We start from the raw sequence: 23,749 nt of genomic DNA, 5'->3' as shown, positions 1-23,749 counted from the left end.
CAAGCTGTCCTCCTAATCCCCAAGAAGACCTTCTAGAGGAAGAAGACCATCTATCGGAAGAAGACCATCCAGCGGAAGAAGACCATCCAGATGAAAAAGACCATCAAATGCAGAAGACCATCAAGTTCTGAGGATCAAGACAGCATCAAGATCGTGCATTTTTATAAGGGCAAGGATCTCATCAGGAGAAGAAGACCCAGCATATTCTTCAACAGGTCAAGCTGGATGATGATGAAGACACAAATAGCTTTCAGATTGCTTAAATCTGTAATAAAGAAGGTAAGTTCCTTTATGTCTATGTTTGGCATTAGGATGTGCCTGATCATATCATGCACACCACATGCCTAGAAAAGAAGAATATTATGATACTATATATATAGTGTTACACCATATATATACTTCATAAGAATTTTGAAATACTACAAATTACACTTACCGGTGACTACCGGTGACTGTAATTTTATTTTTCCCCCTTTTCTATGACATTAAATTTTATTGTCTTCGGAAATGGGGAAATAAGGTGAGTGATGGCCGGCTATTAAGGGGTGGAGGAGGCCGGATTTTTTTTTTTTCATACAGAATGTATTCATAACATTTCCTATGTGTTGCATTAGGATGTGTCTGACTGTACCAGACACACCACATTCCCAGGTAAGGAGGTAAGCAGCTTTACATAAAAATGTCTATGTTTGGCATTAGGATGTGCCTGATCATATCATGCGCACCACATGCCTAGAATAGGAGAATATTATGATACTATATATATAGTTTTACACTATATATATATATATATATATATATATATATGTATATATATATATATATATGTATATATATATATATGTACTTCATTAAAATGTTAAAATTCTATTTACCGGTTACTACCGGTGACTGTAATTTTATTTTCCCCCTCTTTTATGACATTTTATTTTATTGTCATCGACGATTGGGGAAATAAGGAGAGTGATGGCTGGTTATTAAGGGGTGGAGGAGGCCGGATTTTTTCTTTTTTAATTTACATACAAAATTTATTTTAAAAAATTCTGATATGTGGCATTAGGATATGCCTGGCCCTACCAGGCACACTGCATGCTTAGATGAGAAGAATATTATGATTCTTTATATATATACTGTTACACTATATATATATATATATATATATATATATATATATATATATATATATATATATATATATATATATATATATATATTCTTGCCTAGAGTAAAAGAACATTATTGTAACGTCCGCAGTCACAGACCGCAGACTCCTATAATCCTACAGACGTCTTCCTCCCCAGAGATGCCAACACATGCGGCCATCCTGTCCTGCAGTGACCACTAGGGTGCGCACTCTAGCTAATTCCCGGCCTTAATGGGCCAGAGCACACACATGTTTTAGATTGACTAATTGCTCCCACGATCACCCTGGACTATAAGAAGGGCCCTGCCCCTTCCTTCATTGCCTGAGCTTTGTTGTGTTAACCGTGTTAGTCTTTACAAATGGTCCCTTAGTGTTTACCAGTTCCCAATGTTCCCGTTCCTGCTACCTGTATCCTGTATCCCTTGCTACCTTGTTCCTGTGCCGTAGAGAGTTGGAGTCATGTTGTGTCGTATACTACGCCTGCTGTATTTCACCACGCCTGGTGTCTGCCTGCTGCCAAGGTCCCATCCGAACCTGCCATCGCTACAGTCTGTATTTTTACAGGTACCCTTATTTGAGCTATTGGCTTTGCCTTGGTATCCTGTTTGGCCAGCTGCTATCCCGCTATGGCGGTACGGGCCAGTGGGTCCACAAACCGATTTTAACAATTATGATACTATATATATATATATATATATATATATATATATATATATATATATATATAGATAGTGTTACATACACTATATATATACTTCATTATAATTTCAAAATATTACAAATTACATTTACCTGTGACTACCGGTTATTGTATTTTATTTTTCCCCCTCTTCTTAATTTGTCATCGGTGACAGGGAAAAAAGGTGTGATGGCTGGCTATCAAGGGATGAAGGAGGACAGATTTTTTTCTTTTTTTTACATGCAGAATGTATTAATAACATTTTCAATCGTGGCATTAGGATGCGTCTGGCCACAGACACACCTCATGCCTAGGTGAGGCGGTAAGCACATTTACATAAAACTTTCTATGTTTGGGATTAGGTTATGCCTGATCATATCATGCGCACCACATGCCTAGAATAGATGAATATTATGATACTATATATATGGTGTTACACTATATATATATATATATATATATATATATATATATATACATACATACTTCACTAGAAATAAATAATACAAATTACATTTGCCGGTGACTACCAGTGATTGTAATTTTGTTTTTCCCCCGCTTTTTTTTATTGTAATCGGCGGATGGGGAAATAAGGTGAGTGATGGCTGGCAAATAAGGGGTGGAGGAGGATGGATTTTCTTTTTCTTTTTTTACATAGAGAATGTAATTCATAAAATGTCCCATGTGTCGCATTGGGTGTGTCTGGCCATACCAGATACAACCCATGCCCATGTAAGAAGGTAAGCATTTTTACATAAAAATTTGTATGTATTGCATTAGGTTATGCATGATCATATCATGCGCACCACATGCCTAGAAAAGGATATTATGATACTACACTCCCCAACATTGAAATTGCAACACAAAGAAGGGTAAGCCGTAAGGTTATGCAAATAAAGGCAGTAGCAGGAGTCGCTAAGATCTGCAAATTATCACATTTTTAACCACCTAGCTCCAATCTGTGGCATGTGGGAGGGACATCAAAACCAGATTGAAAGCAAAGTTTTTTTAGCCACGTGAAACCTCAAAAAACGGATCAAGTGGTGTGGGATAATTGTGCGCTGCCTCCTGCTCCTCGACGTGGCAGTTATCACCACCTGTCGCAAACTGTGAGGGACAAAATCCTTGAACTGAGAGACCTTGGTTTATTACTTCGGCAGATCGCTACCTGCCAAGGTCGAGATGTCAGCACTGTTTAACATTCCTTGTCCCGGAGGTTGGGAGACCAACAATGAACATTAATGACAGAGAGAGGTTCGGGGAGGCGAGCCTCTGCACGGACGGATCGTCTGTTTGGAAGAATGGCGCGTAGTTATCCATTCTGTACTGCAAATGCAATTGGACGTCACATCCCAAGCCTAGGGTAGCAACCAGTGTTGTGCAAACCATCAGTAGGCATTTGCCCGATATTGGGCTATGAGCCAGACGTCTAAGCTACAGGTGTTCCATTGACTCCAAGCCACTGCTCTTAAAGGCTATCGTGGTGTACAGCAAGACCGTAATGTAGGTTACAATTGAGGCCTATCCTCTTCAGCGATGAGTCTCGCTTTTATTTTGGACGTGGTGGCATGTTTAGGCCCGGCAGGCTGCTCACAGTAGCACAAGCAACATGCATTGCCCTGTTTTAAAACGGCTTCTGGGACACTTTGGAGAACTGGATGTACCATTGGTCCGAATACCAAATCAATGTAACACTGAGCTGTTAGTGTACCTGAAAGGAAGGGTCCGGCTGCCGTTCATTATGCCACCCCTCATTATGGTCTCCACACCAATCTACGGCTATCATTGCACCTTAGACAAATGCGTGACTCATCGCAGAAGAGGAAAGACCTCCATTTCAGCCTTCATTGCCGTCTTGCTGTGGTCAATAGAACACCTGTAGCTGGACGTCTGGCTCGTAGCCAAATGTCATGCAAACGCTTTCTGACAGTTTGTGTTGACGCTGGTTGCCACCCCAGGCTTGGAATGTGACGTTCAATCGAACAGCAACATGCCATAGTCACTTTAAGAAATGCAGGGCATAGTCAACAGGAAATTGCTCACCTGGGGAAGGTTTCGCTTGGTGACGTGCAATGTTCCCTCAAAGACGTGAGCTGAAATCATGTACGTAATCAACCACGGCTTGGACAACCTCCAGTGACCACAACACAGGAGGACAAATTTCTCAGAGTGTGTTCCAAACGGGACAGATTCAAAACAGCTCGTCAGATCCATGCTACTCTGATGGAAACGAGGCAAAAAAGCGTGTCAATCGGGACTGTCAAATGCCGCCTTGTATCCAGTGGCTTGAAGGGATGTGTTGCAACCTGAAAACCGTTAATAAAAAGAAAAGGATATTGCGGGCTTAAAAGCACAGGAGCTAGACCATTAGTCAGTGGAAGAAGGTTCTTTTCATAGATGAATCAAAATTTGAGGTGTTTGGGTCGAAGAGGCGAAAGTTTGTTGGTCGTATGACAGGTGAGAGCATGCTTTGGGCTGGCATTCAGCCCACAGTCAAGCATGGAGGAGGTTCCATTATGGTCTGGGATTGTTTCAGAAGTGGTGAGGTTGGCGACTTTCTAAAAGCTGAAGGAATCATCAACTCTAGGTGAAACAAGAACATCCTGGCACCCATCTTATGAGTTGTGGATTCACACTGCAGCAAAATAACGACCCAAAACATACTTCCTAAATGTGCAAAAAGTATATTCAGTCAACAGAATGACAAGTGCTGGGTGCATTGGGGCACAGTCATGCTGGAACAGAAAATGACCTTCCCCAAACTGTTCCCACAAAGTTGTAAGCTACAATTTTCTAAAATGTCTTGGTATGCTGAAGCATTAAGACTTCCCTACAAACAGTACCCTGTATGTAACGTAGTAAAAAGGATAATGGAGGATTTCACTTGCTGGGATCTGATTGTTTTCTTTTAAAATGTTTTTATATATTACACTCCAGAGTAAGGGTAGAATCATTTAAAGGAGGATCAGAGGTGAGGGAGGGACCAAGAGGAGGTAAAAAGAGAGATAAGACACAAGGATCCATGCAGGGGCGTAGCTATAGGGGGTGCAGAGGTAGCAGTCGCACCTGGAGCCTGAGGGGGCCAAAATGCCCCTCAGCCGCATAAGAAGACACTGGTATTATAAATAATATATGGAAGATGAAGTCCTGTTATAGATTTTGCATTGGGGCCCAGGAGTTTTATGTTACGTCTCTGGACCCAAGATACAGTGGACCCTTTACCAAAACTCACCTCTATGTGTATTTTAACCACTTGACGACTAATAATGAGTAAGTTTGTCATGAGTGGCAAGCAGTAGACGCATCATGCTTAATTTCTTTAACTCTTGGATAACCCATTAAACCACTTCACTACCCTGGACCACCGGGGATGTTATAGTTAACTCCTTAACAGCCCTAGACCACCAGGGATTTTATTATTAACCCCTTTACTGTTTTAGACCACCAGAAATGTTACCATTAATCCCTTCACTGCCCTAGATCACAAGGAATGTTTTTAAATATGAGAAGATCATGTTAAGTGGAGTTATCAAACCGGAGTTAAAAAGAGGAGTTAAACTCCCTGTAAGTACTCTTCTTTTATTTTACTTTTTCAATTGTTTACTGTTTTCTTTGTAACTGAGATAATGGATAGCAAGATTGGAGGTTTTCTTCAGTGCACCGTTTGCCATATGTTTGTTCCATGGTGAATACCTCTGTGGCAGATGTTGTTCACCTGGAAGCTCGCATTAGAGATCTTTGAGGAGCAAAATGCAACACTGAAGGCGATAGACAATCTTGAGCGGAGCATGCTGCTCACTGAGCAGGCAGTTAGTGGGGTAGAACTGGAGGGTGAAGACATGGGTCAGCAGGATCAGACAAGCAGCTGGGTTAATGTAGTTAGTGGAAGTAGAAAGGGGTCCAAAAAAAGGAAGGTCAATCCGGTTTCTCATATTACAAGCAAAATTGCCAAGTTGGGTGAAGATGCGAGGGTGTCGGTCTCAGAAATGGCAGCCCTAGTGGATACTGATCTCCCTAACAGCCGGGAGAACAGCCCAGCTAGTAGTCGGCGGGATGGTAAAGCAAGAAAATTGGTAGTTGTAGGGGATTCTATAATCAGGAAGACGGATAGAATAATTTGTCACCAAGACCGCCTCAACTGAATGGTTTACTGTCTCCCTGGTGCCAGGGTTTGGCATGTGGTGGAATGGGTGGATAAATTATTGGGAGGGGCTGGTGATGATCCAGCTGTTGTGGTCCATGTGGGTACCAACGATAGAATACATGGTAGGTAGAGGAGACTCAAGAATAATTTTAAAGAACTAGGCTATAAGCTGAAGGGAAGGACCTCCAAGGTAGTATTCTCAGAAATACTGCCTGTGCCATGTGCATCACAGGAAAGACAGCGGGAGCTCAGGGAGTTTAATGCATGGCTGAAATCTTGGTGTAGAGGAGAAGGCTTTGGGTTCCTAGAGCACTGAGCTGACTTTTCATTGGGGTACAAACTGTATTCTGCAGATGATTTGCACCTAAATGGAAGGGGGTCTGCTGTGCTGGGGGAGAGAATTCTACCTGGGATGGAGGAGTAGTTAAACTAGGGCTGAGGAGGGAGGTCAATTTAGAAAATAAAGGGGTATTTAGGTTAGAGACGGGTCAGACTATATTAGTGGTCGGAGAAACAGACTGTGGGGAGAGGACTAGACAATAGGATGAGAGACTTGTTACAAAACAGCAATGCAAATAAAAATGCCCAAATAATGTCAAATAATCACATTTCTGATAGTGAAAGTGAAAAACTGAAAGGCAAGTTAAAGTGTATGTTCACAAATGTCGGAAAAAAAGGCTTTAAAAAAGGCTTAGATCATTTCCTAGAACAAAAAAGTATTAGCTCCTATGTCTATAAATGTTTCCCTTTTTTTTCCCATCCCTTGGTTGAACTTGATGGACATGTGTCTTTTTTCAAACGTACTAACTATGTAAATATGTATGCTGCAGGAATGCTGGTAAAAGCAGTCCCACACGCTGTATTTGTACAGGGGCCCTCGCTTGTCTTTGTCTGACCCTGTACTGAATGGCGCATCATCTGGACTTTTATTTGATACTATTCATGACCACTGTATGGCATAGTTTATAAGGCCACTAATATGTGATATTTATATGGGTGCTTTGTGACACTATTATTCCCTATTTATATTACCTCAATATCCCAGTTGTCCTGAACCCCTCTCTGTCTTACCTCCCTAGAATTGCCAGTTTCTTAATCTCCCTCTGGTATCCTTCTTCACTGGGGCATGGGTTGTGTTGACAATTTACATGCTAGATAAGGCCGCTGTAATTAACGTCCGGTTCAGGTGAAGTGAAGCAGTAAACCAGCGCGAGATTTAAAAAAAGGGCAACATAAGAGAGGGACGATTGCGGAGATGGCGCACCAGTGGTCTAGGCAAAACTCTTATTTTGAGTTTTGCTTGGAATGAGTTTTTCCATTTTATTTTCCATCGGGACTGTACTGGGCTGATCACTGTACTTTACTGGTGCATTATTGTCCTGAAGGGAAGGAGATTATTATTATTCGTGGATATATCATAGAGACCATAAATGCATCTGAAAAGAGGCCTAGTTTTGCCTCAAGCTACAGTACTACCTGTGAAGCCATTGTTAACTTTTCCTAAAAATGATCCTTCACAAGTTCATTTAAAGGGGTCTTCTTTGGAGACCACCTCTCTATATTCATTAATAAAGAGGACATGTCAATTCTCCTGTCTGCTCTCTGTTTTAGTCAATGATTGTATTCCCATAAAATGACAACACTGGATCATCTTTTCTTAGCACTCTAGTTGTGCAATTCCTCTGTTATTCCTCTTGGAAATATATGAATGATTTAAAAATTGGTTGTTACCATTCTCCTTATCAATGGGGCTTGACCTTTTTTTATGTCCTAGCTTGCCATGGCAACCCAACTGTAACCCGCAATCACATCACAAGACTCCAAAGGGGTAACAGAGGGAACCCCTATCTCTGTAGCCGCCTAGATGCATCGGTCGCCATTGACCACGACATTTAACGGGTTAAACGGCTAGAATTGGAGTTATCTCTGATACCGGCCGATGCAGCGGGATGTCGGCTTTATAGTGCGGCCCATGCCATCCACTGGGCAGAGCATTACGTGCTATTGCGTGCGCAAGACCCCAATTAGAATGTAGTGGTACGCCATTTTGCGCAAACGGGTTCAGGCATATTAAAAGTGTTGTCAGCTTTAGTCAATAATAAGCTGTTCACAAGGTGTCCTGGTACCACCAGCAACCAGCTCTAATCTGTGAGGGAACCAGACAGCAAGCGCTCAATTTGCCAGCAGAACCACCACAGTGGAAATTAAAGATGAATAATTTCCTATTAAAATCAATCGGCTGTCTGTGCAGTGCACGCACAAGCCGAGTCCTCCAGAGCAAGACCCTCTTTGCAGCTGATGTCCTCTCAAGCTAATAGATGAGGATCAGGAATGGACGCCCGCTATTAATTTAGGATGTCTTATTAAAGTATGTGAAAATGGGTTTTCTAAAACAGACAACCTCTTTAAATCAATAGAAATTTTCTCCCGATTCGCTTACCTAAGATGCCCATATACAGAGCGGTCTTGCTGCGGTAGTGCACCGCGTGTACTGAGTCACCAAAAAGCTGCGTGACCAAAAGCTGCATCACAAAGCCACTGCAATTGGCTACAAATCTTTACAGCACAACCGCTGCGTGTACGAGCTCCCTTACAGCTGCTTATAGGGCAGGTGTGTTTTTAGGTGCCTGTTTGAGATAGCTGCAGGTCTAGAATCTGAGATATGAGGTGAGGCTTGGTGGGTCACACTGTAGAGCTGCTCTTACTGGCCCGCGGGCCCCCCTCACCACACTGGCGCAGTAGCACTACAATGAATCCTCTACATTGCTGGGTCACTTATGTTTGGGGAACAAAATACCCAGTAATGTAGTTTAAAGCCTTGGTGGCAGCTCAGCTGTGAAACAGACATTGCATGGACGGGACCAAGAGGGTGGATAATGATTGATGTATCCAACTATTTTACTTACGAGACCCAGACCCAGGGCCGCCCACCCAATCAGCCCTCTTCTAGCATTTTCCCTCTTCCTCGTGACCTGTGTAGAGGGAAAGGAATGGCTACAGCAGGAGGAACTCATGGTGTGCATGCCTGCTCCTCCCCGGCAGTACCGCCCGCAGTGTCCCGCTGTTACTCAGATCAGGAAATCTGACTCCTGTTACTCTCTGACCCCTACCCTAAGTAAGTAGCTACTAGTAATGCAGCTATTAACCCCTTCATTGTGTGTACGTCTGTCATGCTGAGGTGTCACACCCCGGCGCTGACTGTTTAGCATAACAGACAAAGTATAAATCTATCATCTCTCTCTCCTTTCTCCAATTAACTACTGCTGGGGCCCTGCTCACAAAGTAGATGCCGGAGTGGAGAGGAGGAGGGCATGTGATCAGACAGGAAGGGGAGGGGCTTACTCCTAATGCAGCTCAATGCAGGAAAGAGAAGATAGAGGAAGAGGATGCTGCCCTGACATAACACTGTGGTGGAAGGTAATGAGACTGTGAAGGAGGGGGAGGAGTATGTGATAGAGGGGGCTATGTGGAGGAGTATGTGAGAGAGGGGGCTATGTGGAGCAGTATGTGAGAGAGGGGGCTATGTGGAGCAGTATGTGTGAGAGAGGGGGCTATGTGGAGGAGTATGTGATAGAGGGGGCTATGTGGAGGAGTATGTGATAGAGGGGGCTATGTGGAGGAGTATGTGAGAGAGGGGGCTATGTGGAGCAGTATGTGAGAGAGAGGGGGCTATGTGGAGGAGTATGTGATAGAGGGGACTATGTAGAGGAGTATGTGATAGAGGGGACTATGTAGAGGAGTATGTGAGAGAGGGGGCTATGTGGAGGAGTATGTGAGAGAGGGGGCTATGTGGAGCAGTATGTGAGAGAGAGGGGGCTATGTGGAGGAGTATGTGATAGAGGGGGGCTATGTGGAGCAGTATGTGATAGAGGATGCTATATGGAGGAGTGTGTGAGAGGGGGCTATATGGAGGAATATGTGATAGAGAGGGGGCTATGTGGAGGAGTATGTGAGAGAGGGGGCTATGTGGAGGAATATGTGATAGAGAGGGGGCTATGTGGAGCAGTATGTGAGAGAGAGGGGGCTATGTAGAGGAGTGTGTGAGAGAGGGGGCTATGTGGAGGAGTATGTGAGAGAGGGGGCTATGTGGAGCAGTGTGTGCTAGAGGGGGCTATGTGGAGGAGTGTGTGAGAGAGGGGGCTATGTGGAGGACTGTGTGATAGAGGGGGCTATGTGGAGGAGTATGTGAGAGAGGGGGCTATGTGGAGGAGTATGTGAGAGAGAGGGGGCTATGTGGAGCAGTGTGTGATAGAGGGGTGGATATGTGGAGGAGTATGTGAGAGGGGGCTATGTGGAGGAGTATGTGATAGAGGGGGGCTATGTTGAGGAGTATGTGAGAGACGGGATTATGTGGAGTATGTGAGATAGGGGGCTATGTGGAGGAGTATGTGAGAGAGGGGGCTATGGGGAGAAGAATGTGGAAGAGAGGGGGCTATGGAGAGCAGTGTGTGTGTGTGAAAGATGGGGACCTTGGGAGCAGTCTGTGGGAGAACTAGTGTCAGCCCCCCAGCTTCAGGAACTTGAGGTGGGACCCAGGAACAGTAAATACATAAGGGTCTTGTAATGCCGGGGTAGGGAGACAGACAGGTGAGCCCTAATCTACCCGCCACTCAGTCCCAGCCTACTTGCAACGGCGCGTCCTAGGCAACGGCATACAACTGGGCGATGGTCCCTACGCTCACTATGTGCACGACAGACAAACAGACAAGGGTACACAGAAGCTAGGGGAACGGGGCAGTTACCCACGGCAACACCGTGAGCAACAAGAGTAGTGAACGAGCCGAGTCAAACCAGGAGTGTACGAGGTACCAAACGCAGAACAGGAGAGTAGTGAACGAGCCGAGTTAAACCAGGAGTGTACGAGGTACCAAACGCAGAGCAGGAGAGTAGTCAGTAAGCCAGGGTCTATATGGAGCAGAGGACAAAGTACAAGCAGCAGCAGATCCAGGAAACAGACAGAATCACAGGCAAAGGAGGAGCAGGAAGTGAAGGTATAAATAGACAGAGGGCGGGAGCTAGCTCTGTCTGGCCAGGCTGTGATAGGCTCTCCCACTCCTTAGCCTCCCAGCCTGATTGGTAGAAGGAGGGGTCACTCGATCAGACTTAGGAGCAGGAGCAGACTGACTAACCACGGGCGTCGACACAGAAGCTGTGTCTGGCAGATCCTTTACAGGTCTGATCTAGATATGAATTAATTTTGTCTATCATTAGGATTTTAATTTGTTTTGGGGTCTGGTCGGGGGTCTGAATTAATTGACTTCTGATCTGGGGACTTTGCAGGTGACGTGGATGCAGCGTGTGAGGAGGAGTCTTCATCCAGACATGTCGTGTCAGTGGGAAACGTTAGAGCCTGCAGAAGCCACAAGCAGCAGCCAGCACTGCATCTTGGTGAGTGACTGTGCTGTGTACAGCCAGCAGTTTCATTGCAAAAAATTTTTATGTTTACCTATCTACACCTGCACAACGCCCCTGCCCATCTACTGTTCCCTTCTGCACCTCCACAGAGCCTCTGCCAGTTTGCATCTTACCCCTGCCCCCCTTCCCACTGGTAATGAGCAGTCGGGCCCAGACTTCTTGGGTGTATGAGGCCCAGAAATTCCTGATTTCGGCCCGGTGTGTGTAACCGGTCAGAGATAACAATAGGCCTCCAGTTGCTGTCTCTGTGAAGGTGGTGAAGCAGTTGAGGAAGCAGCGCCGCTGTCAACATGTTTTGCTAGAGCTCAATTTAGTGAGGGATGGATTATTCACCCTCATAAACCCCCTACTTCACATTGTACAGCGCCATGGAATATGATTTCACTATATAAGTCATTAGTATTATTATTACTAATACACTGGAGAAGAAATAGATATTATATGCTCATTGAGTCAAATTATTATTTTTGCAGATGAGCCGAATGTGCACTAGGGATAAGAACATTCATATAGGACCACCAGGGATTACAGAATCCACTGAATGTTCCACCATGGACTGGGTACCAAATGTACCACTTCAACCACATGTTGAATATCCTTAGAAATGGCTTCTTGAATGGTAACTAAACTTTGAACAAACTCGGGGTCTGAGCACTGAGACCCCAACCAATTGCTAAAACGAAGCGGCAGAGGCGCCGGTGTGAGCGCTTAGCCACTTCGTTTCTGTTCGGCTTTCTCCGGAAAGGCCGATGTAGCGGAGTATGGGCACATAGACTTTATATTGAGCCCGTTCTCCGCTACATCGATTTCCGGAAAAAGTCGAACAGAAACAAAGTGGCTAAGCGCTCACACGAGCGTTTTTGCCGCTTTATTTTAGCGATTGGTGTGGGTCTCAGTACTCGGAACCCCACCAATCAAAACTTCTGACATGTCACTATGACATATCAGAAGTTTGTTCAACATTTAGTTACATTTTAAGATACTCCAATCCTCTAGATCCACAGTCCTCTATATGAGAGCAGTCACACACGGCAGATTGTGTTGCAAAAATGTCTGCGGCTGAAAATCTATTTAATTCGTCTGGATGGCGTTGTTTCTGCTGCAGGTGTATGGATGTCTACATATTCTATTCAGGTGAAGGGAAGCAATTTTTACTTGTAGAAATTCCTGCAACAAAATCTGCCGTGTGTGACTGCACCCTAAACAAGGTGGGCGGCGCAGTGGCTGAAGTGCTTAGCCCTCTTGTCTTGATTCTCTGAGGTCACAGGTGTGAATACACCCCAGACATCATGAGCAAGGAGTTTGTATGTTCTTCTTGTTCTTGTGTCAGATTTCCCAGGTCTTCCAGTTTCCGGCAACACTCCAAAAACCACCTGTGCCGATTATAGTACAGATTATTTGGCTTCATGTAGAAAAAGAAAATTGACCCTAACGCACATGTGTGTGTGTGTGTGTGTGTGTGTGTGTGTGTGTGTGTGTGTCTAAAATAGAGAAATTAGAGGGTCTAACGGTAACCGATGTGTGTGATAATTCTCTGTACTGCGCTGCAGAATATGTCAGCACTCTATAAATAACAGGAAATATATAAGGTGTAGGCGTCCTTCAGGCTTTATGTTATTTACAAAGAGTTTTTACATGTAATATTGGGATTGTAGTTGCCTATGGTAATTGCATACATTAACATATTAAACACAGGCGAAAATAGGAAAGGGGGAGGGAAGAGAACGGCGCCCCCTAGGCTAATAATGTCAAAACAGATTTCCCAGCAGCTCAGTGCCCCTAAAAATGGGGCTCATCTCGGTAGGTTGTCTGTAATGGGCACAACACTATAGTTTATCGATTCTCTTGTGCTCTTGCTTCAAGCCCTTATTAAGCCGACATCAGGAACCCGTAAGCTATTAACAAAATGTCTCAGAGACTAATAAGTAAAAAGATGCTCGAGGAAGGAGTGTAACGCACAGGCACTGCGGAGTAGACCTCTGTAACACTTTCTTCATATAGGTACAACACGTTTCATCCGAGTATCAAAATACATAATATTTAAAACAGAGAAAAAAAATGCGGGAACGAACATCTGTGACCAATAAACGCAACGTCGTAATAACCGCAATAAAAATCATTTATAGTCATGAATGAAAGTATTATTTATTTATTATTATGTTATAAATTATATAGCTTATAATAAGGATGTTGAATTGCACCAAAGAAAATTACAATACAGAATTATAATTCAAACAAAATCCAACACAAATGCAAACTTATCATCAGCGGCCCACCCATCCCCCTACACGAGATCCGGAGAGAAGGAAAAAAAAGCAGTAAAACCTCCACGTCAGCTCCAGAGCTCATAGCTCCTCCCATTTATGCAATTGATTGATCTTTTTTTATCTTATTTTTTCATACTCTCTTATTTTGGAAACAATACTCCATTCCAAAATAGAAAGGGAAGACTCTGCCATCCATTTTCTTGCAATTACTAATTTAGCAAGCAATAAAACTCTTTTACTCTAATTTGAAATTGTGAAAACTCCGCCATTGAAAGATCAGATGTGCAATTCAGAAGCGCCAATTATCTCACCATAAAGCTTGATCACCACCTCTTGAAATATCAGTGTCCAGTATGAATCAATCATCGGGCATTCCCATATCACATGCAAAAACTCTGCCACGGGATATTGACATCTTTGACATTTTGGATCCTCACTTAAGCCAATTTTATGAAGCAAATCTGGAGTATAATACAAACGATGAGTGATATTGAACTGAACCATGGTTTGCACTGACCGCTGTCTCTTTCCCATTCTAGTAGATATTCTCCCATTTCTCCCGGCTTATTGGGCCTAAATCCCTATTCCATAACCTTTGACTAGTAAAAAAAAGTGTTGCATGAGTATGTGTTTTTAGAATTATTTGATATAAAGTGAAATATTAGCTCCATTCATCTTAAGAATACATTCTATCGCAGGGGGCCTTCCGAATCCCAAACAGGTTTTATCCTGTGTTTTAGTGCAAGCGTGCCACAACTGATGATACCTATATCCAAATGTATTATTTATTCCAAACGTGATTAATAAATCCTCACAATAAATGGATTGTCCTCCCTTGAACATGTGTCCCACCAATGTGATACCTGCTCTTTCCCAGATATTAGGAACAGGAATGGTCAAAAACTGTTTATAGTTATAATTATTCCAAATCGGAGTGAAAGGTGAAGCCCCCCCAATCCCACAAAGCCTTTTATAATCCACCCAGCTTTTAGAGAGTGGACCACTAATAGGAAAGATCTGAGGCCACCCATGGTTCAGTTGCCCGGATTCCAGAAGTTCATACCACCAAAAATTATAATTGGGCAGCCAGAAAGTAGTCCTGAATCCATGGGAGGGATACGCTTTCTTCTCTTATTCTTCCACAGGAACTTCTGCTTAATACTGACCCTTTTCCTGCCCCAAATAACATTGTTAATATTTACTTCTATCACTTTGAATATCTTACTATCAATTCATATGTGTGAAAGATAAAGAGACTAACCCACCCCCATAAAATTCTGATGTTAATAGGTGTCATTTTAGCAATATACAGGTCCTGTAATGACACTAGACTGGGACCAACTTCCTCAGGGGAGTCTTTTCTGGTGGGACAGTAAGGCTATGTTCACACGGGGTATTTTGCCGAAAAAACTCGGCAAAAACGGCCCGAGAACGCTTCCCATTGATTTCAATGGGAGGCGTCGGCGTCTTTTTCCCGCGAGCAGTAAAACTGCCTCGCGGGAAAAAGAAGCGACATGCCCTATCTTCGTGCGCTTCCGCCTCTGACCTCCCATTGACTTCAATGGGAGGCAGAGAAAGCGTATTTCGCGCTGTTTTATGCCCGCGGCGCTCAATGGCCGCGGGCGAAAAACGGCGCGAAAATCGCAGCAAGAATCGGCGTGCAGGGAGAGGAAAATCTGCCTCAAAGTTCCAAACGGAATTTTGAGGCAGATATTCCTCCCCCAAAATACTCTGTGTGAACATAGCCTAATTGTAGTGCACACCAGGTTTCTAGGAGAAGGAAGGTCCTAATCTCCATGTTTGATTCATGTTCATTACTTATAGCAGATGAATGTGTGAATAAAGAATATAAACCCCTACCGCACCAGTGTTCACTCATTAGGTGTGCAACACATACCGGACAAGTGGATAACACATATAATAATTGAGGGAGCAAGATCATCTTAACAAGAGATATTCTATCGCTTCTTCATAGAGGAAAGTTTGCCCCAAATATGCACCTTAGCTCTAAGTTTGGAAATCAATGGCATAATATTCAGATAAATATGATTTTCCAAATTCTCATCAACTTTGATTCTCAAATATTTAAAGCACTGAGAGGGGTTCAAAACATATAATTCTCCAATTGAATTAACATCTATTGCATCCAATGGTAGCAGAGTCGATTTGTTCCAATTAATCTCTAATCCAGAGAAAATGCCAAATTGTTCTATTAAATGAATGGCCCTCAGGACAGACCTCTCTGCTTCCGCCAAGCATAAGATATCATCCGCATACAGAAGGATTTTATCCCTCGCCCCTCCACAGCCAAATCCACATATAGACACATCCTCTCTTATTAAAATCGCCAAGGATTCAATAAATATGGCAAATAGGAGCGAGGAGAGGAGACATCCCCGCCGTGTCCCTCTAGAGAGAACGAAAGGGTGGGACAAGTCCCCCCTACAATGACTCAAGCAGTGGGGGAGTTGTACATCATCTTCACCATATCTTTAACATTTCCACCAATCCCAAATTTGGCCATTACCCTCCTACAGTCAGAAAATGACTATGAGCAGGTGTAGTTTTGTGCCAAAATTTGCACCATTTTCTGGATTTTGTATTAATAAATCTGTCGAAAAGGTGGAGACTTCACCAACTCCCAGGAAATCTCGCCCACTTTTCTCGTCACTTTACAAAACCGGCAAAGCCACAAATATATCTGCAAATATGTCGTGCAGAATGATTTGCAAACATTTATGCCAAAAAACTAGGCATAAACCTATTGATAAATTCCCCCCTATATTTCTGTCTTTAGCTCCTTCTCCATTACAGCACATCTATGATTAGACCTGCAGTATTAGTACATGGTAGTCTAAGCTGCAACGGAAGTGTGAGGTAGCCTGAAACACTGCTCCTTGTTTCATCTGTGGCTCAGGCTCTGTCCTCTTCCATGCTTTATACTGCAGCTCTGCCTGTTCAAATTGTCAGCCTAATGTCATCATAAGCCCACCACAACCTCACTGCTAAGCATTGGGAAACGGTTTCTACAAGTGAGGACATGTGCATGAGCGTATTCAGAATTTGAGTTGCGCAGATCATGAATACACAGCTTTTACTATCCTGTCCCTGCTGTACCTCTGTGAAAGTGATTAACATAATGTTTACATGAATTGATTTTGTGCAGCGGCCATCTTGTCTGGAGTCTTCATCTTGTTTCTTTAGTAATGAATAAGAAAGTCTTTACTCCTTTAAGACAAGTTTGTATGTTTCTTAGTTAGTTATCTTTGACCTTGGTTCCCATATGAGTCTTGGAGAGAAGGAACAGGGAGTGAGATGGGAGGAGGGCAAATATGCATGTGAGTGTGTCTCCCCATCTTACAGGAATATTCTTGCCAAGAGAGATACGGCACCTGCAAACCTTGATGTGTGAAGAATTATAATGATGTATCTGGAATGTATCGTGTGTCTGTAATTGGCTGAATTTGAAATATTGTCACATTGCCTCTGATTGGTTAACCTCAAGGCTACACCCCCTTCTGAATGATATGATTGTAATTGAGTTTGGCAATGAACCACAGAGAAAGATTTTGAGCATACAAACATGGTCTCTTGTGTCATCTTTTCTCTCAGAGATATATATATACAGGGTGGGCCATTTATATGGATACACCTAAATAAAATGGGAATGGTTGGTGATATTAACTTCCTGTTTGTGGCACATTAGTATATGGGAGGGGGGAAACTTTTCAAGCTGGGTGTTGACCATGGCGGCCATTTTGAAGTCGGCCATTTTGTATCCAACTTTTGTTTTTTCAATGGGAAGAGGGTCATGTGACACATCAAACTTATCGAGAATTTCACAAGAAAAACAATGGTGTGCTTGGTTTTAACGTTAATTTATTCTTTCATGAGTTATTTACAAGTTTCTGACCACTTATAAAATGTGTTCAAAGTGCTGCCCATTGTGTTGGATTGTCAATGCAACCCTCTTCTCCCACTCTTCACACACTGATAGCAACGCCGCAGAAGAAATGCTAGCACAGGCTTCCAGTATCCGTAGTTTCAGTTGCTGCACATCTCGTATCTTCACAGCATAGACAATTGCCTTCAGATGACCCCAAAGATAAAAGTCTAAGGGGGTCAGATCGGGAGACCTAGGGGGCCATTCAACTGGCCCACGACGACCAATCCACTTTCCAGGAAACTGTTCATCTAGGAATGCTCGGACCTGACACCCATAATGTGGTGGTGCACCATCTTGCTGGAAAAACTCAGGGAACGTGCCAGCTTCAGTGCATAAAGAAGGAAACACATCATCATGCAGCAATTTCAGATATCCCGTGGCCTTGAGGTTTCCATTGATGAAGAATGGCCCCACTATCTTTGTACCCCATATACCACACCATACCATCAATTTTTGTGTTCCAACAGTCTTGGAGGGATCTATCCAATGTGGGTTAGTGTCAGACCAATAGCGGTGCTTTTGTTTGTTAACTTCACCATTCACATAAAAGTTTGCCTCATCACTGAACAAAATGTTCTGTGTAAACTGAGGGTCCTGTTCCAATTTTTGGTTTGCCCATTCTGCAAATTCAGTGCGCCGATTTGGGTCATCCTCGTTGAGATGCTGCAGCATCTGGAGTTTGTAAGGGTGCCATTTGTGAGTAGCTAATATCCACCGAAGGGATGTTCGACTGATGCCACTCTGCAGTGACATGCGGCGAGTGCTACGCTGTGGGCTCTTGCTGAATGAAGCTAGGACAGCCACTGATGTTTCTTCATTAGTGACAGTTTTCATGCGTCCACATTTGGGCAAATCCAACACTGAACCAGTTTCACGAAACTTGGCAAGCAGTTTGCAAACTGTAACATGGGAGATGGGTGGTCTCGTAGGGTGTCCTGCATTGAAATCTGCTGCAATGACCCGGGTACTGCGTTCACCAGATATCAACACAATTTCTATCCGCTCCTCACGTGTTAACCTCTGCGACATGTCAATGGCTGTAAACAAAGAGAAGCTTGTAAATAACTCATGAAAGAATAAAGTAACGTTAAAACCAAGCACACCATTGTTTTTCTTGTGAAATTCTCGATAAGTTTGATGTGTCACATGACCCTCTTCCCATTGAAAAAACTAAAGTTGGATACAAAATGTCCGACTTCAAAATGGCCGCCATGGTCAACACCCAGCTTGAAAAGTTTCCCCCCTCCCATATACTAATGTGCCACAAACAGGAAGTTAATATCACCAACCATTCCCATTTTATTTAGGTGTATCCATATAAATGGCCCACCCTGTATATTGATTACCTATGATTTGGAAATGGATAAATCACTGGAGGGCGGGTATCGGTTGACATACCTAATACAAATTTCAGTCTAATATATTTTGGCCCATGATTGCGTTAACAACCTCCATGTCTCTCTGTATGATCATACTGAGGCACATAGAAGATTTATTTCATGCTGTCTGTAAGAAAAATCTATTATTGCCCGTTTTCCTGGTAGTCTGGAGTACGGGAGGAGTAAATCTATTTTCCCTGGTGGTGTAGAGCAGTGGTTCTCAAGGCATGGTACACGTACCACAGGGGGTATACGCCACAGCCTCAGGGGGTACGCACCGCAGCAGAAAGAAAATATATAGCTGGTTTCTAGTCCACTGGAAGCGCAAGCAGAAGCACATCAGCTCCTAAAGCTCCTCCTGCCGTCGGCTGCTGCCTGTGCATTTCCTGGTAATTCGCCATCGCCGTGCGTCTCAGTCTCTTCCTCCTCCTCATCTGCCTGAGCATCTACGTCATCATCAGATATGTTATTCATAATGATCAAAAGCATAGAGAAGGCCATACTTACTAAGTGGGTAGGTCAAAACCCGTTCCCAGCAGGACGCAGACTGGTCAAAAATGCTTCAGATGGAGAGTGCATTAAATAGTGATAGCCACTCCCACTAGTCTTTAGGGGAGTGGCAACTAAGTGCTCACAAGTGTGCAATAAATGGGTGTCAGTATTAGTGTAGTACAAAGGTGTGAATGTATGGTATAAAAGAACTGTGTGTGGTATATAAGTGTCAAAGCTATGTGTGATAATGTAGTAAAAAATGAATGTGATGAATGGGGGTGAGGGCTGTGAATAGTACATGGGGTGTCGGTACTATGTGTAATACATGGAGCAATAATGTGCCAGTCGTCAGGCATAGCATATCTCGCCGATTCACAGCCTATTTGTAACGCCCAAGCTGTCAGCTAAGGCGGGCTGCTCTGCATGCCAAACCAAACACTAGCACATCATGCTCTCCTAGCATTAGAAGACCCGGCTGCGTTCTGAAAAAAGTATATATAGTAAAAATATCCATGAAAAACATGGGGCATTAGTTGTTATTTTGGCCAAAATACGTAAAGCTTGCAACCCAACGTCGTTATTCATAATGATGCGCCTGCCTCTTAGTTATAGGAATTGGGTGGTCCTGGGCCATGACTGGACTCTGGAGCACTGGAAACCTGTTCTCTGGAGTGATGAATCACTTTTCACTATCTGGGAGTCCGATAGACAAATCTGGATTTGGTGGATGGGAGGGGAACACTACCTACCTATGTATTCTAGACAATTATATGCTTCCAACTTTGTGGCAACAGTTTGGGGATGGCTCTTTCCTGTTCCGAGATGACTGTGACCCTCTGCACAAAGTCAGGTCCTTAAAGACAAGGTTTGACAAGTTTGGTGGGAAGGGACCTCAAATGGCCTGCACAGGGCCCTGGCCTCAACCCCACCTAACACTTTTGGGATAAATTGAAATGCCGATTGTGAGCCAGACCTTCTCTTCTCATAAATGCTATTTTGGCTTAATAGGCAAAATCCCAAATCTTGTGGAAAGCCTTCCCAGAATAGTGGGGGCTGTTAGAGCTGCAAAAGGGGCCATCTCCACATTAATACCAATGGTTTTTAAATGGGATGTCAAACAAGTTTATATAGGTGTGATGTCAGGTGTCCACATACTTGTGGACATATAATTTGAATAGTGTAGTGTATTTAGGGGCTTGGAAAAAGATTTTAAATTCTGAGGCTGGAGGGGGGGGGGCACACTTTCCATAGAGCCCAGGGAGCATGTTATGCTTAATCCGCCCCTACTGTAGTGTAATATACCACAAGATCCTACAGAAGCCGGTCTCTACTCATTCCACACTATGGTGTCAGCTCTGTCCTGATGTCTGACATTGAGAGAAGTTTACATAGTTTGAGGCCAGGTGCCGCCATCCAGCCTTCTGTGGCCTTAGTATCCATGTTGGTACACCTGGAAGAGTTTGTACACCCCCTATAGGGGAGACAGGAGTAAAAGTTTTCTAGGCACATGTCTAGAGAGTCTATCACACTCCATCAATCTTCTCTCCCTAAAGGCTCAGTTCAGACACAAGTCTGCATTTTGGTGAAGTCATCTAGCTATGTTTTGCGCAGCTTGAGAACCAGATCGTCCAGGTGTAATATGAATCTAAATAAGATTTTTAAAAAACATATTCAATTTTTTTTATTTGTAAATCACGTTACTCAGGGCTTGCTGCTTTTTTTAAACATATACCATGCCCTATTTCTATGTGTTTGTGTATTTCCCCAATTCACTTTAATGTGAAAATCATATAATCAAAAAAAAAAATCCACGGAAGGTATAGCAAAATTTCCTTGAATTATTTATTTAACAAAAGCAGTAACCGCGTTCGTGGCAGAACTGCGACAATCCTGTAAATACTAACATGTGGTTTTCCTGCTTTTATTTTTGCCACGGTTTTTACTCACAATTATGGTGAAACTATGAACTTTACTAAACTACATCACAACACAAAGATTGAACTTAGTCTTATAAATAGTTATGTGCAGTATAAAAATCCCTGGAGACAGTTTAAAGATTTTACAATTTTTTTATTTATTGTGATTTATCTTTATTTCATTTATAGATTCAAGTAGGAAAAAAAGGAGAAACAAGGAAAATGAATGGGAAGGAGCCGTGTCCCTGGATGTGAAGTCAAGATGATAAAGTTTGGTTGTATGACTTATTACCACACCACAATGCTGGATAATACTTATATAAGGGATAGGGGAGATGAGAGCGGAGATATTGTAGACACCGGTGTAGAGATTACATTACACTCCATCACATCCCCTCTCCAATATAAACAGTTGTGCACAGCATGGAAAAGCCTGGGGACAGTTTAAGGATGTTTTACTATTTATTTTTTCTATATTTTTTTTTGTTAATTCTTATTTCAATTATATTGATTGAGGAAATCTATCATCAAAAAAGAGAAAAAGAAAAGGAGAAAAAAGGAAAAGAGAAGGGGCTGTATCCCTGGATGTATAGTCAGGATGATATTGATGACTTAGCCTCAGGATAGACCATCAATATCTGACTGGTGGGTCCTGACTTTAGGCACCCCAGCCAATAAGCTGTTTTGAATGGGCCACGGCATTCATGCGAGCGCTGCTTTACTTCCATTCCTGTCAATGCTTGTACTGTGAATCTCTGACACACTTGTAGCGGTGGATCACAGTATTACAGCCTACTCCCATTCATTTGTATTGGAGAAGGATGTACTACTGTGATCCACCGCTACAAGTGTGTCAGTGATTCACAGTTCGGAGCAGGTAAGAAATGAAGGGGAAGCTGCGCTCGCATGAGCTCCGCGGCCCCCCCAAAACAGCTGATTGGCAGGGATACCAATAGTCGGAGCCCGACCGATCAGATATGATAGGCTATTTTGAGGATAGGCCATCAATTTATTCTAACTGGAAAAAGCCCTTTAAGGATCTATAACAGTTTTATGTTTTTTTTTGTTTCATTGTTATTGCAATTGTAGGAATTGGGGAAAAGCTATAATCAAAAGAGAAGAAGAAAAGGAGTAATAAGGAAGATAAAAGAGAAGGAGCTGTATCCCTGGATGTAGAGTCAGGATGATGAAGGTGGGTTGTATGACTTATTACCACACCACAGTCCACACCACAATGTTGGTGTCACACAGGATGAAATTTTGCTTTCAAATTTTACGGATCTTCTCCGCAACCACAACAGGGTTTTCCTTTCTGATCTTCTTAGCTCCTTCAGCTTTAGGCATCATTTACACGAGCGTAATATACGCGTGTGCGACGCGCGTGCTTTTCACGCGTGTCGTACGCACCTATATTACTCTATGAGGCAGTGCAGACAGTCCGTGGGTTTTGCGCAGCGTGAGTGTGCTGCGTAAAACTCACGACATGTTCTATATTTCAGCATTTTTCGCGCATCACGCACCCATTGAAGTCAATGGGTGCGTGAAAACCACGCATGCCGCACGGAAGCACTTCCGTGCGAACTGCGTGGTTCGCGCAACAGCTGTCAAACTCTGAATGTAAACAGAAAAGCACCACGTGCTTTTATGTTTACAAACATTCAAACGGAGTGTCATAATGATGGCGGCTGTGTGAAAATCACGCAGCCGCGCATCATACACTGATGACACACGCAGCTGTTAAGTGCCTTTTGCGCACGCAAAACGCAGCGTTTTTTGCGCGCGCAAAACGCACACGCTCGTGTAAATCAGGCCTAATAGTCATAGGAGCAACTGTGCCTGTCAGAGTAACGATGTATCCCACAGAATATATTCCCACATCGACAGTCAAAGCCTGGCAAAAAATGGACATATTAACAGCAGCTGACAGTGACTTTGTAATACATCTCCATAGTTAAAAAAACAATATGGCAACCACCATCTTATATAATAATGGAATCTCTGCTATACTTATACGTAGCCAAATATTAAGCCACATTTTCAGATGATACTAATGTGATCGCAATGAGGTCACGTTACGCCTTGATCTCCATGCAGGTTCAAATCAGGTGGTGGGGGGGTGCGAGCTCGGAGAAGCAAAGACACACTGAGACGTTTCTCAAGGCAAAAATACTTCTGACTTTATTTGCAGAGACACAGAGTTTATATAGTAAAAATATCATATAATTACGTGCAGACACATATACATTCTTGTGGTTTCTTTCCTCATTATTCTTATCTCTACGTACATTATTCTTATTCCTTACATCTAGTTTTTAATCCGGTGTTCTACCCATATCTATCTTGGCTGTACGCCCAGAAACAAACCAT

The 23,749-nt window shown here is 43.2% G+C and overlaps 1 long non-coding RNA gene across 1 annotated transcript; it reads left to right on the top strand.

Annotated features, from left to right (window-relative positions):
• The first annotated feature begins 9,286 nt into the window (after positions 1-9,286).
• Positions 9,287-22,719, top strand: LOC142727839 (uncharacterized). The gene is made up of 3 exons (XR_012877291.1): positions 9,287-9,384; positions 21,572-21,660; positions 22,472-22,719. It is a non-coding gene; the product is annotated as an uncharacterized LOC142727839 (long non-coding RNA).
• Positions 22,720-23,749: the final 1,030 nt, after the last annotated feature.

The sequence above is a fragment of the Rhinoderma darwinii genome, unplaced genomic scaffold (assembly GCF_050947455.1).
Source record: "Rhinoderma darwinii isolate aRhiDar2 unplaced genomic scaffold, aRhiDar2.hap1 Scaffold_655, whole genome shotgun sequence".
NCBI lineage: Eukaryota > Metazoa > Chordata > Amphibia > Anura > Rhinodermatidae > Rhinoderma > Rhinoderma darwinii.
This window is presented reverse-complemented; position numbering and strand designations above follow the sequence as displayed.